Genomic DNA, 19348 nt, shown 5'->3' with positions numbered 1-19348 from the left:
TGTATGTGTGTGTGTGTGTGTATGTGTGTGTGTGTGTGTGTGTGTGAGAGAGAGAGAGAGAGAGAGAGAGAGAGAGAGAGAGAGAGGCTTCAACGTGGCAGCTCTACAGCTCAAAGCTACAGACTGAACCATCTCTTTGCCCTTCAACCTCATCATAGGTTCAAAGAAGAATCTGGATGAGCTGATCTGCAGGGTTCCTCCAGCTATAGAATTTTTGGTCCACGTCTTACCATCTTGCCACTGCAGGAGTGTATTAGAGGCTTCTCAGGAGGGGTGTGGTAGAGACAATGGTCACAAGTTAAGTTTTCCCTCTCTAACTTTAAGGAGACATATGAGTTTGTACAGGTGCATGGCTAAGAATAAGCTCCTCACTGCATTTTACACCCACATCTCCTCCCTTCCCGATTCTAGTCCCATCTCTTTCTAACTATGGCCATCAAAGCTCTGTTCAAACCCCTCATGTCTTATTTATTTGAGTATTTCTCTTTTCCTCTTATCCTAGGTCTTTGATGTCATCTTTTCCTTGGCTTTATCTTCAAACACAGCATGGAAACTGGTCCTGGAGCTCTTACATATATTAGGATCATAGCAAAGAAATTCCCCAATTCTGATGTTGAACCATGAAGTCAGTTTACTGGATACTCCACGGGGCTTTTTCATTTTCTGTACCTCACTATTTTCAACACTAAGGACATTTCCAGATGTATAATTGGAGCTCACTAAACCAAATCAGTAGACAAAAAACAATATTTGGATTCTGGCCACCTCCGTCCACCTCCACTGCTGATGGCCTGACTGAAGACACCCTCACCTGTATTCGGTACCACCTTACCAGGTTTCCCACCAGTCTCCCTACTTCTGTCTCTGTTCTACAGTTTTTTTTTCCCCTCAGTGGTGGTACCACAACCATCTTTTAAAAATGCAAGGTAGGCAATGGGCTCCGCTCCACTCAGAATGTTCCAATGGTTCCCCATTGCATTAAGAGTGAAACAAATGAGCTTATGGGTTCTAGCTCTCAGGGGTGTCTTGATGCCACCTATAACAGTCTCTTTGTTTCCATTATGCTTTCTTCTCCCTTATCTCCCTTCCATGTGTGAGGCTCAGTCTCCACTCAGAGACTTTGCACTTGCTCACATTCTTACACGAATGATGCTTTCCCTAGATATTTGAAAAGCTCTCGCTTTTCAATTGCACCCACCTTGAGCAGTCTGCTTGAATTTATAGCCCTGCTCCTATATTTACACAGTTTCCTCATTCTATTAACTTAAAACACACATATGCATATACACACAAACACACAGATCACCACCATCATCTTCTAGTGTGTGACACACATTATCTACTCCTACATGTACTATTACTCTCTGCCCACCTCTTGCCAATGCTAGACCGTGAGCTCCATGATGATAGAGTTTCTGTGTTTTGTTCATTCTGTCAGCACCACCCATCCTGCTTCTTCAAAAATATTTGTTGACTATTAAATAAACAAATAATGAATAATAAATACCACTTGGCTTGTCAATTTATTAAATTAATTCTTAAGACAGAGGTATGCCACTTTTTTCCTGTGAAGTAATAAATCAGGTAATTATTTTAGGTTGTGCACACCATAGGGTTGTGACTCTTTAAAAATTATTTATTATTTTTCTTTTATGTGTATGGTCGTTTGCCTGCATGTATGTAAGTATACTATGTGCATGCATTGCCTTGCAAAGGCCAGAAGAGCCCCTGGAACTGGAGTTACAGACAGTTGTTAGCTGCCATGTGGGTGCTGGAAATTAAATTGGGGTTCTCTGAAAGAATAGTAAGTGTTAACTGCTGAGCCATTTCTCAAGTCCCAGGGTTATGATTCTTAACTCTGTTATTATAGCACAAATATCACAGACAAAATGAGAACTATTGAGCACCGCCATGTTTCAATAAAACTTTACTTGTACTAAATATAAATTAGCCTATGGGATATAGTTTTCTGACTTCTGTATTTAGACTAAACTTTGCAAGGCTAGGCATGGGTCTGTATTTGTTTTGGTGAATTCTAATATATAGTACAATACCCATCATAGTATTGTCACTGAAAAAATATTTTGAATGAAAGGAAATGTAAACAAAAATATATATTTCTGTTCTTTTTACTCTGCCACAGTACTAACTGAACTTGCTGTAGTGGTAGCCTTGAGTGTCTGTGCATGGCTGCCACTAGCCACATGTGGCTAATGAGCACTTCAAACATGGAGATATGAATACTGGACTGTATCTTTAATTTTATTAAGATGAATTTGCATTTTAATTTATACAGCCCTTGGTGAACACGAGCTACCATTCTTTCACCTCATGACTCACCTCTAGCCCTTTCCTATATCCCCCTGTAAAAGCCTTGTGACTGCTAAAACTCAGTCACTCTGCTTTCTTTTGTGATCCCATACTACTCATTCCATTTGTCTTAGTTTGTTTCTTCATTGCTGTGACAAAATACTCTGACAAATACCAACTTGGGAAGGAAAGGGTTTATTCAGCTTACATCTCCCAGGTCACAGTTCATCAGTGAGGGAGCCCAAGGTAGGAACTCAGGTCAGGAACCTGGAGACAGGAGCTGAATCCCAGGCCATGGAGAAATGCTGCTTACTGACTTGCTCCCCTAGCATGTGCCCAGCCTGCTTTCTTACACAACGTGGGACCACCTGCCCAAGGGTGGCACCCCCCATGGTCGGCTGGGCCCTTCCATATCACTCAACAATCAAGAAAATGCCCCACAGACATGGCCACAGGCTAGTCCAATGGAGGCAATTCCCCAATTGTGGCTCCCTCAACCCAGGTGTGTCAAGTTGACACTAAAGCTACCCAGCACACCATTCAATCCATGTTTCTTTCACAGATGTAATAATAAAGTTTCCCGAGTTTTATATTCAAGACTTATGTGCTAAAGCTTAATGCAGTTCATCTAGCTTAACCCTCATAATAACCCCCTGAGGGTTGTTTATCTTTTATTATTGTTTTACTGTAAAGAAAAACAGAAGGGTAGGAGGGGTCTGCAAGGCAATCAAGTATTGAAGATCAAAGTGAAAGGATTGGGATTTGACTCCCCAACATGTATAAATGCATAGCACACATTTTTGACCATCATCAAACCCAGATTAAGTGTAAAAACTGTGTTGGTCCCAGTTTCCTGAGTGTCTATGCTGTTTACTCTCCACAATCAGGAGTCACTGGTTTCCTTTGTTTTACATGCCCTAAAATCAGAGGTGGGCATAACATTGGCTTTCCGTAAGGACTCTAATGCAGTTATGCAGAAAAAATGACTTATTCAAGATCATGCCATGAGGAAATTGTGGATATAGTAGCGAAGCTCATAAAATTGAACTCTAAATTGAGCATTTTATCTTTCATGCTTTTATTTCATCATTTATTATTAAATATTAAGAGTGTGATGTACAACAACCTGGGTTTGGGGATAAAGTAGTGAAAATTGCATGCAGAGTCCTTGCCTGTATACACCTTGCAATCTCTCAGACAGCTAGTAACTGAATAAAGAAAGATACAAATAAATGCATAATTATAGGATATAATCGTATTTGATAGCATAGGCTGGCAGTTTGGAAAATAAGCTCTGATGCCAGACTTTGGATTCAAAATCTAGACTCTATCACTTCCCAGATGACTTTGGGAAATTTTCTTAATTATTTGTGATTTAATACGCTCATTTGTAAAATGATGATAACAATGTTATTACATAAATCTGGCACAGAGGTTTTCACATTTAATATTCCTGACATGAGGATTTATCTAACAATTTCTAATATACTATGGTGATTACAGGCAGTATTTTCTTAATGGTAGATAAAGTCTATCATCTATCTGTCTATCTATCTATCATCTATCTATCTCTATCATCTATCTATCTAATCTATCATCTATCTGTCTATCGTGTGTTATGTCTGTCTGTCTCTTCATCTGCCTATGTGTCTGTCCATCCATCTCATCCATCTGTCCATCCATCCATCCATCTTCTATCTGTCTGTCTATATCTATCTAATATATCTATCTCTATGTATATATCTTTGTATCTATCTACCATCTCTCTAATCCATCATCCATATATCTATCTATCTATCTATCTATCTATCTATCTATCTATCTATCTATCTATCACCTATCCATCTATCATCTATCAAGCAATCATCTTGACTTGATTGCAATTTGCCTGTATCTACCTCGTAATGTTATTAAGATATTTATGAAATACTAGGATAAAACCATGAAAACATAGTTAATACTATCTGAATTTGCACTGTTAACACTATTTACCATGAAGGAAAAACAGACTAATAATGTAGTATATGACACAGGAGGAATAACGGAATCAAGAAAGTCACTTCTTTCAGGAAGTGACGTTTAAGCTAAAATACAAAGGTAATAGGAATGAACCAGTTAAAGAAGTAAGTTTATAAAAAGCAGGGATGGTAAAAGCAGTGTTTTCCACAGAGCAAGAAAAGCACTTGCACAGGTACTATCATGTTAATACCAGAAAGGACTCAGTATAATACATACTCAACGTTTTACAGCAGAGCTTTATATAGTAATAACAGTTTAACTCCAACTTAGTCATTTCCCATTGTTTCCTGTTTCCAAACTTCTGTTAATAATTCATTACTATAAAGCTTTAGAAACATATCTAGGAGGTTACTGGATTTAATTTTTAAGTATTTGGATACATATATGATTTTAATAGCCTAATATACTTTTAACTACTGAATGAAATTAAATATAGTCTCTATTTTAAATGTCAGCCGATTACACACATATGATAATGGAATCTGTTCTTAAAAGGTGACTATGTCCTTACATTTTGGCACTCCAAGATGGTTATCAGAGATATCTCAGGCTACCTTCTCTACTTTACACAATTTTACAATGTGAAATTTCACATCTTTCTCAACATCTTTCAAGTTCTGAAGCAAGGATGTGTTTATTTCCAGTGAAAGTGGCATGTTTCCAATACAGAAGTTTGCACAGCCCCTTTTGTGGAGCTCTCTAACCTTCTTCTCAATTTTTGAGGAGTCAAACTTGTTGCTTCTTTTTGCAGCCTCTCTGAAATTTTATGACCTTGTCTTTGACCTAGATCACCCTTTTTTTTAAAGGACACAATTCTCTTCCACAACATAAGATTTCATAACATTTTAAAACCAAATATTGAAAGAGTACCAAACACAGATATAAAATAGTTTCTCTATAATTCATAAATGCTTTAGCAAACCCACCTCTTGGGTCTGCATTTTTCCCTTGTCCTCAACCTAATAGGGTCCTTTTATTTCATCAAGACAGCTTATCCTGAAAATTCTTTGTTCAAAGGATTCATGTCTCACTCTGAGAATTTTCTACAAATACCCACCAAAAGGAAAATGTCATAATGTCTCTCCTCAATGTAAAGCAAACTCTCTCGCACAATGAATTCTCAAAATGGTATCTTGTCAGGCAATCAATGGTTTTAAGACAACATTTTATATGTGAAAAATGAAATGATTACATAAAGTGTGGTTTTGAAGACCAAGATAATTATATAAAGTCTAAGTAAGATGCTTTGTGAACAAAATAATGAATGCCATTTTGTTTTATTATGTCTGTATCTCTTGATGTCTCATCAAAAACTTATCATTACCTCTCTTAACCACAAGCTATGTCTGGTCATTTCTTATCACTTCATCTGCTATATGCAGATAATGAATCTGTGCCAAATGTATTGAGCTGAAGAGTGAAAGGACCTTTATGACTAAACTGATTCATTTCATGAAATGTAAACAGGAAAATTGTGGTTTCTGGTTATTTCAATGACTTTTGTTGTAAATGGTTTTTAAAAGCTTGTTTCCATATCTGGAAGTTAGAAAAAATTAGAATAACCAGTAATTCATATGTAATTTCATTGAATTTTGTTTAATTCACGGTCTAGTGAAGTTTGGGATCAAAGAATGTTAAGTAGAAGAACATTGTTTTCTGAAGATCAGTGTTAAATGGAAGATTTGCTCAGATGAGGCCACTAGACTAACTGTGAACTCAAGGACAGAGCTTACTTTGTTTGAGTTTAGGGAGGACTAGCTACGTACAGCCACAATATATAATTTTTAGAAGAAAGTTAACTGCCCCAGAAAAGTTTTTATTTAGTAAACACACACTCTCAGCATAATGCCCTCAGTATCCTGACTGTTATCCATGGTGCTGACACCAACCAAACCCAACATCTCCGTTGACCAAATCATGTCCCTTCAGCAAGTGAACTTTGATATCCATATGTCCATCCATCCATCCATCCATCCATCCATCCATCCATCCATCCATCATTCCATTCATTCATACATTCAAAATAAGAAGTACTTATCCATAAACTGTTTCATTTGGACATAACGATTAAAAAGATGACTAATCCTGGGCATGGTGGCACACATCTTTAATCCCAGTACTCAGGAGGCAGAGGCAGACCAGGTAGATCTCTGTGAGACTGAGGTCTGTTTGGTCTCCATAGTGAGTTTCAGGCTAGCTGGGGCTACAGGGAGACCCTTTCTCAAAAAAGACAGAAAAAAGATGAGTAAGGGCCTTCTAAAACACATGTTTAGTATTTCCTCATTTGTCTATGTAAAAGTTACTACCCAAAATTATTTCTTAGCTAATTTAACTGTGCATCCCACCTACACTGTATCCCAATTCAGCATATCTACAGTATAATCCACAAATGTCAATGCTCCACTCTCCTTCAAAGGAGGGACAATTTCCAGCTTTGAGAATTCTTGGACTTTACAGTTTTATGAAGTTCTTTGTATCCTTTTAAAATTTAAAAGCATGGGGTCCAACAAAATAATTGAAACAATCTATAAACATTAGAAAAGATTTTACAATTCAAGACAGCTATGTGATATAACTACACACACTGGATTCTTGTTTCTTATCTTATTACAAATGAAAAGTGGCTGTTGAAGACTTGAAAATAAACTGAATATGATGGCTGAACATGACTGAAGTTCATGTCAATTGTGCAAAGAAAATTCAATTTGTTGTAAATGCCATTTATAAATTGTTTCAATCATACTTATCATCTAAGTTATTAGTGCTTAAAAGGTCATAGAAACATGAATTCTGAGCTGGAAAGTATCCTAGGAATTATTTAGCGTTATAATTTGTATCATGCCAATAATTTACTGAGTGACATTGGCCAACTTACTGGGCCTTTGTGACTTATTTTCCTCATTAGATCAGATAATATGATGTCTGGGGACCTTTTCTTGCATTACAATACATTCCCACCCGACACTTTGCTAAAGACAAAGAATTTGAAGTCTACAGTGTGCAATGTGGCCAAGGTCAAATGGCAAATTTGTGGCAAGGCTAGCACTAGGATTGGGAAGCTGGGACTTTTTTCATTGCACATGATGAAGTCATATGAAAACCAAATAAAAGGCCACTTATAAGAATATCCATCTTGGGTGCTAGATAGATGGCTCAGGGATTAAGTGCACTGACTGCCCTTGCAGAGGACACAGGTTCGATTCCCAGCACCCACATGGCAGCTACGAACCATCCTTAACACCAGTTCCAGGGGAATCTGAAGGCCTCTTCTGACCTCTGGGGCACTGCATGACACAGGTGCACTCACATACATGCAGGCAATACACTCCTACACATTAAAAAAATCCATCTTATTTTGAGTTCCTCTACTATTATAGATGCCAGTTTCTAGAGGGAAGGGACTATCATATTTTTTCCCACATAATCTAATGTAGCTGCATATTGCTGTACTAAATATTTCACAAAATATTTACGACATTAATAAGTGAATACACTAGTGACCAAATCACTGATTAAAAAATAAGAGTGACACATGTGAGTGATCTTCCTATATTGGGCACTTCACTAAGTGCATTTACATTTTATTGTTTCCATTAACATCAAATATGATGAAAACAGGAAATATTTTCATTGTTTTACAGATATAGAAATTGAGGCTCTGCTAAGTTCAGTGACTGAGTCACAAACTTACAACTATCAAAGAAGTCAGAAGACTGGTTCTGACTCAAATGGATGTTCTGATTCCACTCTGGTTCACTAAATGCTTGAGTAAATGTCTAATCAGATGAAAGAATAAATAAGTGACTAAGTTAATTAGTGTTCATTATCACTTGTCTCATTTGGTAAAGCAATACTGTCAAAGGTACATATGTATAATTCAACATGACGTACATGCACAGAGCTTAAATGTTGTTGCTTTTCTGTGAGTCATTACAAATAATAATGTTCTTACGAGAAGAAGCATGATGGTCTCAACTATTTAGTTATGGTCTAGGGGCTGCGTTCTATCATTAGAGAGATGAAGAGTAAGAACAATCTAGTCTGGAAAAGAGCATAATGCCAGTCTTTAGCAATATGTTCAGGTCTATCTATACCCAGCACTTCTTTCAGTCCTTGTTTGGTTGGTTCTCATTCTACCCAGTGATATGGAGTAAATGTTTAAAGAATTATTTTAGTGTAAGTCTGTAGTGTTAACTGATGTTCTTGGTTTAAATATCCTCATCCTATTCAATTCCCAAGTCATCCATGTGGTACCACTGAGCATAGATTTGGGAACAGGAGCTAACAGTGAATTCTCATGAGTCATGAATCCATTTCTGAGCTGGTTCCAATGCACAATGGATCCCACTTCAGACTCACTTGCACCCAGGTGAGTGGGACTAGCTGTTGAAATCTCTGGAAAAAATGCACCTGAGCTGGGAAATGGACACAATTTGGAGGGCAGGGAAAGGATATTCTGTGTACCATATACTCTCTTAGTCTTCGGGCATAGTTTCTATCCATTGCCTCCATTTTCCCTGTCACATGAGAAGAAAAATTCTTCTCATCAGGACATGTATGCAAGCTCTAAGGCTTAGTGACCAAAACTTGCCTCCATGACTCTGGTCGGATCCACAAAAGAAGGAACATCTTTAAAAAATATATTATATGTATCATTCTTTTTTGTGAGAATTTCATACATTCATATAATGTGTTTTGATCAAATTTTCTAGTTCCCCACCCTCCAATTATTTAAAAAAATTTTCTTTTATATGTATGAATGTATTGTTTGCATGTGTATAAGTGCATTTGTGTTGTTCAGTGCCCACAGAGGTCAGAAGACACTGGAACTGGAGTTACAGATGGTTGTTAGTTACCATGTGGGTGCTTGGAATCGAACATGTGGGTGCAGGTCCTCTTCAAGAGCAGTCAGTGCTCTTAACTGCTGAGACATGTCTCCAGCCCCCTCCAATTCTTCCCCTTCTCCACACCATTTTTCATTCCTAACTTCATGGGTTCTCTCTCCCTCTCCCCCCCCCAACTGAGTTCACTTAATGCTCCCATATGTGGCACAGCTTCTTGAAAGAAGCTAGGCAACTTTTTCCACATCTAAGAATGGAACATATACCTAGTTTGGGGGATTTCATTTTTCCATGATTACCTTCAAATTATCATTCTTGATGTAATTCAGTGAATTGAAGAGTAGGTTCAGAAGGTCTTTGGGTCTCTGGGTGGTAGGACTGAGATGTGAAGGATTCTTTTCCAATTTCACTGTCTAAAGGAGCCTTACTAAATTCTATTTTTGTTCTCAAATTCTTTTGATACTTAAAAAATTGGTAAACCACAATCAAGGGCAGGTTCCACACTCAAGAGTATTTGGGCAACACACAGTGAACAAGATGGAGGGGAAAAATACCGCATGATGTTGGGTGGGTAGGGACGTGGGGATGGACCTTGGAGGAGTGGAGAAAACTGGCTAATTCGTCAATTTGGGGGTTCTAGGGAGAGGACTCAAAGCCTTATGCCTGCTAGGCATACGCTCTACCACTGAGCTACATTACCATATCTGATACCATTTTATGAACTCTCTTTATTTAATTTCCCTAAATTTCTCCCTGTCACTCTCCTAGCATCCTCCTCTACTTACATGTAGAATATTCTCTAGACGCAGCTCAACTATACTACTCTGTGTTTTTGAGTCTTTACATACTTCCTTGTTGTTATTTTAATATGGAATTCTCTGCTAAAGCAGTCTTCCTGAATATACTCCCCCACTGATTCCTCAAGGGTAAGCAAAACTTCATCTTCTCCACATTCTCGCTCCTAAAATCTCCATATAAAATGCATTTCACCCTGGTATCCAGGCAGGAGGCACTTGGCTAATGCATTGGTCTTGATTTATGCTACACTATGTTTTTATAATAGCTATTTCTGATCCTATTCTTTTTATCCCTTTAAGAATGTAAAATCCATGTAGACAGGAACACTGTCCAATTTGCCTGTGATTTCCCTTAGCTTCTAACACAGAGACTTATGAGTTGTGGAATTAAGAAAATCTTGCTTGAATTGAATCTAACGAATTGAACTAAATTTTCCAAAGTGGATCTCAGTCAAAACTCATGAAAATATATTCGGTTCTCATTTTGATGTCTTACTTGTGGAGACTTCCATCCATTTAGTCCATGAATGGTTTAGGTGAGTAAGATAGTTTGCTGGTCATTAGCCTGGGATGGAGACTGGGATGAATAAGACACCATCTCTGAGCTCATGAGCTTATGTTTTAGGAAGAGGGGTGCATAATTTAAAACAATTAATTCTGATTTTAATCTTGATTTTAATTAACATAGAACTCAAAAATTTATAGGAGTCATTCATTCTATTGAGAGGAAATAAGAGGCAATTACGTGAATAGGATTTAGGAAGGCAGATGATTAAAGTGTAGAGGACACTTCAGCTGGAAAGAAGAACTTGAAATTTAGTCAAAAGGGGAGACTTGGCACAGCAAGTAGGAGGAACAACTGTGGGTGTGAGTAGCAAGGACAATGAAACGTGATTCTCCCAGAAACGTCATGCACGGGAAGAGGAGATGAGAGCATCTTGCTTCACACAACTGGCTACTGGATAGTTTCTGTTGAACCAATTTTCAAGGACTTGAAAATATTTAATCTGATTTCTTCATAGGTAGATATGAAGGAAAGACCATAATTGTATCCCATGAAGCATGAGGGCTGAAATGTGTCCCATCTTTACTCAGGCATCATACTGAACTTGAAAGACCTAGAGATGAATGGGACATACATCTTGACTCCAAACCTCATCCTCTCACAAAGTGCTCAGCAGAGGGATGAGCATAACAATATGTCAAAGCACCAAAGGCTTTAACTACAGGAAGGGGGCACTCTTTCAGTGGGTCATGATCAGGAGAGGGATCATAAAGACTTATGGGAAGAAAAATGTTGAGGGTGAATGTGAAGGGTATAAAATGGAGCCCTTGGTGCCCCAGTAAAAGGAGAAAACCATTTCAAATGCCAAAAGAGCTTGAAGGAGGAGTGGAGGCAAAATGAGTTCGTGTGTCTTCGGGAAACTGCATGAAGATAAGGAGATGGAATCAGACATTTCTTTGTCAAAATAACTCAGTCAACAAATTTGGCAGCTGAGACTCTCACAGGTAGGCAGACCATGAGAATTTAGTACGAGCAGTGATTGCAGCCTTGCTACATCAGGCTAGCCCCTGAGCCAGAAACATGAGCAACAACCAGCCATGTGATAGAAATGCAGACTCTTACTCCTAGGACCTATGGCTTGAAAATAACTAGGCTAGGGTATGACATCCTGGGCATAAATCTTGGCCCTGCCATCTGCTGGCCAGCATCTTGGCCCTGTCATCTGGCTTCTCTGGTATCAACACCATCAGCCATATCTCTAATCTACCATAGTCCTGGTAGATTAGATATAGTTCTAGCTCTAATGTGTGTTCAATTCTAGAGGATATTAATGGAAAAGCTGATCAAAGTTTTCAAAACAGGTAACACATCTTTGATCCTATCTCAAGTCTGTTGGTAAAGGATTAGAGCCTCAGAACACACAACTCTCTTAGAAGCAGATTAGATTAGAAACCAGCTCTGTAGGCATTTGTCTTTTGTCTAGCTTGGACATGAAAGTGGGAGGCCAAGAAGGGACTATCTTCAGTTCCCTTTAACCAATAATCTTATTTCCTTTTCATGTAAAGAAAAAGAAGAAAGTTAAACCAAAGGACCAGACCCACAGACAAACTTGCTAGGGCTGACCTGGCTGCTGGTGAGGATAATTGTGTATGAGTGTGAGAGAGAGAGTGTGTGTGTGTGTGTGTGTGTGTGTGTGTATTGAGGGAGAAGGCAGATATGATAGTGACTTAAAGCCTAATTTGTGTGTCATTTTAATTTTTAAAAAAAAATTATTCTTTTGAGAATTTCTCAAATTAATACAGTGGTTTATTTCACTTTTATTTTAACTTTTTATAGAGATTTGAGATTTTCATACACTATAATTTGATGGTATTTAGATTTCCTCCCTTAGACATGCCTCCCTTAACTTCTCCTGCCCATTTAATGCACTCTTTTATACATAACACAGCCTACAGAGTCTGATTTGTGTTCTGAAATATCATTCAGTGTGGTCCATCCCCTGGGCCTATCAAGGGCTCCATTCTTGTAAGACAGTGCCTCTCCCTTTTCTAGCAGCCAATAATTGTCAAAAGTTCCTTAGGATGGTTTGGAATTTCTTACCCACTTCCCCAGGTCCATGCTTGGATTTTTTCTGGTTTGAGCTTGCATAGGACTTGTGCATGCTGTCACCATTGCTGTGAGTTCTTACGAGTAACTAACCAGCTGTCTGAAAGACTCTATTTCCTTATGGTCATTCACTCCCTCTGGCTCTTACAATTTTTCCATCTTCTGTTCTCCAATGATCCCTGAGCCTTGGACAGCAGAGGTCTGAAATAGGTGTCCTATTCAGGGATAAGCACTCTGTGACCACTTGTTCTCTGTACCTTGGCCGATTATGGGTTTCTGTGTTAGTTAATATCTGCTGCATAAAGAAACCTCTGTTGAAAGCTGACAGATGCATCTATCCCATGTGTAATGGTTGCACTGAGGATGTGTCACAGCTAAGTGTCTCACAGACACTTATTCTATTCTATGAGTTTGACCAGTTCTGGAACTCTGTAATAGCTGCATCTGTTACAAAAAGAAGCTTCTTTGTTGAGGGGGTGAAAGAAACACTTGTCTGTAAATATTAAGATGCATATTTAGAATAAGTAAGAAATTATGTTGGTCTTGGGTTGTGGCAAAAGTAGGTTTTGCTTTACTATCTATGAACTCTCTGGCCACGTGTATTTAGCTATGTTTATAGTGCTACACTTAAGTTCCCCCCCATTAAGTGGCCCTTAATTCCAAATGAACAGCTATTGATTACCCCCAAGGTAAAAGTGCTACTACCACACTGACAATGAGAGTTTGCTGGGCGAGTCATTGTTGTTTATTAGGCTTTGCTGCTCCGTGGGGCCATTGATTGGTTTTCTCCCTTGGTAGTTTGTATAGTGTCCTCTGATACCATGAGAGCCAATCTTCAGGGAGGAGACTTTCAGACCAGTTCCAGCTTGATTGCTCCAAGTCCTTTGTCTCAAATATGGCCTGTCTTCAGCAGTAGGGTCTTAATTTTTAGATCTGGGAGCAATTAAGGGTTATGGCGGTAGCCTGTGATATTTTGAGAGTCATTTGAGCTATCTTGACCAACAAATCAAAAGGACATTTCTGCTGCCCGGCACTGTGTTTTTTGTTATATAGTGTCCAGCTATATACATGCACTTATATATTTATTATATGTTTATTTTTCAGTAGGATGTTGAACTAATACATTTCCCTCCAGTTTTTCATAACATATAAGCATCACTTACCACTCTTCTCACTCGCCCTATATAACCCTCTACTCCCTCCCCACTTCCCCTCAGTAAAACCTGTCTCTTACTATGCCCCTCTCTCGGGCTCCTTCTTCCCCTTTATCCCCATGGTTTACTTTCATTTTCCTGACTTCTGAAGTTACATTTTATATATATGTATAGTGATTTAGAGCTAAGACCCCCCCAATGAGAGAGAACATATGCCCTTTGTTTTTCTAAGTCTATGTGACTTTACTTAGTATAGCACTTTTTAGTTCCATTCATTTACCTGAAAATTTCATTTTCTTTACTGCCATGTATAACTCCATCGTGTAAATGCACCACATTTTCATTATCCATTCATCAGCTGAGGAACATTTAGGTTCTTTCCATTTCTCAGCTATTGTGAAAGAGAAGCAACCAGCATGGCTGTACAAGTATCTCTGTAGTAGGATGAGTTGATTGAATATAAGCCAAGAAGTGGTGTGAATGGATCATATGGTAGACTTAATTTTAGTTTTTCAAGAGTTCTCCATTCTGATTTCCACAGTGGCTGCAGCAGTTTTCAATCCCACCAATAGTGGATGAATGTTCCCCTTTCCCTGCCTCTACGCCAGCATTTGGTGTGATTTGTTCTCTTCATCTTAGCCATTCTGACTGGGGCTTGATGAAAAAATAATTTTGATATGCATTTCCCTAATAACTAAGGATATTGAACAATGCATTTACTATCTATCTATCTATCTATCTATCCATCCATCATCTATCTATCATCTATCTATATGAGTATTTTGCCCACATGTATGTAAGTGTAGCCATGCCATGCAAAACCCACAGAGGCCAGAAGAGGATGCCAGATCTCCCTGAACAGGAGTTATGGAAAAATTTTAGCCACCATGTGGGTACTGAGAATTGAACACCGTTTCTCTGGAAGAGCAGCCAGTACTCTTAACTGCTGAGCAATCACCCCTTGCACAGCTTTTTAAGGTATATCTTAGACATTGTTATTTCTTCTTTTGAGAACTCTCTGTTCAGTTCATAGCTCATTTTTAAAATTGGGGTTGTTTTCTTGCTTCTTTATTTTCTGAGTTCTTTATTCTGGATATTAATACTCTATGGGATGAAAGCTGCTATAATTTTTCTTCCACTCTGCAGGCTTCCTCTTCACTCGATTGGTTATTCCTTTTTCTGTACAGAAGCTTTTTAGTTTAATGAGGTCCCATTTGTTGATTGTTGATCATAATCTCTGAGCAACTGATGTCTGATTTAGGAAGTTCCTCATGCACCTGTGTCTTGTAGGGTACTGCCTGTGCATTCTTCTGACAGTTTCAGCATAGAAGCCTACACATTGAGGTCTTTGGAGTTGACTTTTGTGCAGGGTGATAGGCACTGGTCTGAATTTATTCTTCTACATGTGGAGAATCAATTTTGTGAGCACCATTTGTTGACGATGCTGTCTTGGCACGTTTCTCAAATATCAGGTGGCTGTAATTATGTGCACACATGTTTGGCTCTTCTACTTTGTTCATTGATCTACAAGTCTCTTTTTTTTGTCAATATCATGCTGCTTTTATGACTAGAGCTCTATAATATAAATTGAGGTCTGGTATGATAATCTTCCTAGCATTGGTCTTTGTGATCAGGATTGCTTTGAATATCTTGGGTCTTTTGTATTTCCATGTAAATTTTAGGATGAATTTTTCTTTTTGAGTGAAAAACGTCATGGGGTTTTTGACTAGGATTGCATTGAATCTTTAACTTGTTTTTGTTAGGATGGTCATTTTCACTATATTGATTCTACCAATTCATTAGCACAGGAGGTCTTTCCATCTTTTTGTGTCCTCCTCAGTCTTTGCCTATGATGTGTGAATTTGGTCTTTTCATGGTGTCCCACATTTCATGCATATTCTGTTCTTGTAGTAAAAAAAATTGTACCTTTGTTTGAGTGGTCCAATTCTTCAATTTTATTATCCAGTTTTGATATTCTGTTTTCCATTTCATTCATTCTGTTGGCAAAGCTTTTTCCTGTCACTTCAAATTCACTTATTAAGATTTTCAATTCCATCTTCATTTCTGTCTGAGTTTTCTTAAATATTTCCATCTCTTTTGTGAATTCACTTTTCAAATCCTAAATCGTCTTTGTTGTCTCACTCATGCTTATATTTGTATTCTCTCGAATTTTTGTGAGTTTATTTCTATCTTTGAGTTCTTTCCATTGGTGTCTGTTTTTTAAATTTGTTGAATTGTTGGATCGTGTTTATGATTGTTCTTTTAAATTCTGTGTCCTGGGCTTCCTCTGGGTAGTTCTTATTGTAGAACAGTTCTATAGGACTGGTGGGGTTTTGTAGGGACAGATTATCTTGGTTTTTCATGTTATTTGTATTTTTTCCTTGTGGTATGGCATGTAGATTTCTTTGGTTGCTTGTATGTCTGACATGAAACTCAAGCCTGTCTTTGTTGACTTGAAGTTTGATTCTGTTTATGTTGTTGACATAGCTTGGCTGTTTGTTGATCCAGGTTCTCATTTTCTTTAACTTTTTAATTGGAGGGTCTGTTTGGATCCAGGCAGGCTACTCAGGAGTTCTCCAGGAGAACAAAGGAGCCTAAGCTCTTTGAGGTGATGGGTATCACCTGGGTCTGTTGGCTAACTAATCAAGAAGGTTTGAGCTGTGGGTGGTTGAGAGAGAGCAGAAAGATAGTAAGAGCCAGGGCTGGTTCATGAACATAAGGAAACAGGCTTTTAGGCCTCTGGGAACTTACTCATAGGAACTTGCAAAAATGGTGACAGCCTGCAAAAGACCCATGCTGACTCAATAAAACAAAAACCTAGCACTGAGAGAGGGACATGGACAACAGGCCCCAATCGGTATGTGTTTGGGGGCTATTGTGGGGTGTGGATGGAAGATGGGGTCTAAATTTGAGTAAGATCTATTATATGAAATGCACAAAAATGTAATAATTTTATTTAAAAAAGGTTTGAGTCCTGGAGCCAAGCGACTAGAGCTGGCCTCAAAGCAGGGGAATGTAGGCTATCTCTTCCAGCTAGTCAGGCACTCTCCAGCAGCCCCAGCAGGACAGGGCCAATGCCCAAGGAGAGTCCATGGGAACAAGATGGACTGGTTCTTACCAACTAGCAAAGGACTGAACTCTGAAGCAGTAGAGAGGACTAGAGATGGTCCCAAAGCAGGGGAATGGGCACAGCAGTATCAGGTTAACTCACACCAGTTAGTCAGGTGCTCTCAGCTGGATGGGACCAAAGCCCAAGGAGGAGTGACTATAATGTGTTTTGATCAAACCATCCATACTGAACTCCTTCCTCTTAACTTCCAGTGTTCCCACCTCACACTTTTCCATCCCAACTTCATTTGCTCTTTACTAAATCCACTGAGTTCACTCACTGCTGCTAGTATGTGCTTGGGTATAATGGAAAATGAATAGCCTATTAGGGGGTCGCATCTGAGGAAAACAGACTCTTCCTGAGTAGCAACCAGTTGCCAATAGCTCCTCAGCTTGTGGTGAGACTTTGTGAACACAGTCTACAATTTTGATTAAGAGAAATTACAACTGTCTGAAGAGACAGTGAATAAGAAGTTCATTGAGGGACTAGAGAGATGGCTTAGCCGTTAAAAGCAGAGGCCGCTCTTGCAGAGGACCCGGGTTCAATTTCTAGCACCCACATGGCTGCTAACAATTGTCTGTAAATCCAGTTCCAGGGGAATGCAACGCTCTCTTCTGATGTCTATGGGTACTACATGAACAGGTGCACTTACACACATGCAGGCAAAATACTCATACACATAAAATGAAAATAATCAATAACATCATTTTTTGTTTTTTGTTTCTTTTTTTAAAAATGACAATGCCATTTCCAAGAAGCAGCCTCCAAAGACCAATGGAAAATCTGGGAAATGTATTGTATCAGGCTCTTGACTAAAGGATAAGGATAGAAAGCCAAATCCTTTCCCTACCCTAAAGAGACTCAGGCTTAAATACCATCTAGATGTGACTGAGTCATAATTTCAATCTCCATCTAAGAATTCATCTTTGAATTATGGACCTATAAATGTGTTCTTACAATTTTATGTTGCTTGGGCTTCCATTTTGAATGTAAGTTTATCTTTTTATATGAGAAGCAGGGTTCAGTCACTTTGACACAGTTTGTAGCTCTAAGCCTCCTTCCAGTTCCTCAGTGTGGTTGATTCATATATCTGACAGATATCCAGATTATCAGGGATAACCTGACAAAAGTGACTGCCTGGGCATTAGACATAAAATACAACACCCAAGAGGCTCAGGCCAGTGAGCAGAGATAAGAACTTGCAGGAATCTTCCTCCCAGCAGACTGAGCTCCCTGTCTTCCTGCCCATCCCTTCAAATGATTCAAGTATTTTAAGATGAATTTAAAGTGACTGAACCCTATTCCCAAATGCACATTGCTACTCCCATACTCAAATGTCTCTCTCTTTCCATGATTCTTCTTGCCTTTTGTGTCAGGAAAATGGAGGAGGACTACCCTCCTGAGAAAATTACATCTTCCCTGATCAGAATTTGTATGCAATAATTCTTTAAACTTATTTCCTGTTGTGGTGATGCATAGAATTGGTACATTTTATATGAAGAACCAGGGACATCCCCAGGTGATGTTTTTCTTAAGATTGTGAGGAGAGCACAAGATTGAGCTCCGGGCAAGAACCAGACACAGATCAGACAAGAGACACAAGGGCACCTGCCAGGATAAATCCATTTCCTGTGTGAGATTATAACTATTGACATCATTCTATCCATTGAGTAAACTGTGGATGGCAGAGAACAAGAGGAATACCCATGTCCCACTCACTGCCCAGCATGGAACACCAAAATAGTCAGGGGATCTCAAAACTAGAACTCATTCTCCATGTCAGTGTGGTATGCAGTATTCACCTTGAACTAGCATCCAGAACTCTGCTCTTTATCCCCCTCACCCAACCCGGACCCTCCCATGGCATCCCTTGACTCACGAAATGATAACTTGATTTGTCTCACTGTTCAGACTGGAAAATTTGCCATCATCTTTGACTCCACTCCACTTTTCACATCACATAACCAACAACAAATCCTGTCAAGCCCATACCGAAGTCATCCAGCATCCGATAATTTCTCACCATTTTCTTCTCTTCATCTCATGATCCAAGCCATTACCAACTCTTGCTTAGATTACAGTGACAAGATGCTTCAGCACCTCTGAAACGATTCCCTACACAGCATCCGGAGTGGGCCAGTTAAAATGTAGGTCAGCACATGTTGCTCAGAAACTCCCAACGACTTTCCATTTCATTCAAGGTCCACATTTTCTTACACAAGGTCTGAACCAATCTGGCCCCCAGATATGCACTTCAGATTGAACCTTCACTCCCTCCCTCCTCTCCAGCCATCCTGGGATCGCTGTTGGTACCCAACAAGGACCCCTTATGATCTCTCCTGTTGCAGAATATTGACCCGTATGAGCCCCTCTACTTCAAACATGCTCTTCCAGATAGGGACATGGTTTCATCTATACTCATCTTGATGTGATGTTCCTGCTCAGAAGCTGTCTGTCTGTGGTGACACATTCTCCTGTACTTAGTTAACATTCCACAGGCTTTGACT

The 19348-nt window shown here is 39.0% G+C and overlaps 1 protein-coding gene across 6 annotated transcripts in view; it reads right to left on the bottom strand.

Moving 5' to 3' along the window:
• Astn2 (astrotactin 2) overlaps positions 1–19348 on the bottom strand; it is a 1043712-nt gene that overhangs the window by 595785 nt on the left and 428579 nt on the right. The window lies entirely within an intron of this gene.

The sequence above is a fragment of the Nannospalax galili genome, unplaced genomic scaffold, assembly GCF_000622305.1.
Source record: "Nannospalax galili isolate Female #2095 unplaced genomic scaffold, S.galili_v1.0 scaffold34, whole genome shotgun sequence".
NCBI classification, from domain to species: Eukaryota; Metazoa; Chordata; class Mammalia; order Rodentia; family Spalacidae; genus Nannospalax; species Nannospalax galili.
The sequence above is the reverse complement of the archived record's forward strand: the minus strand, read 5'-3'. Positions and strand labels throughout refer to the sequence as shown.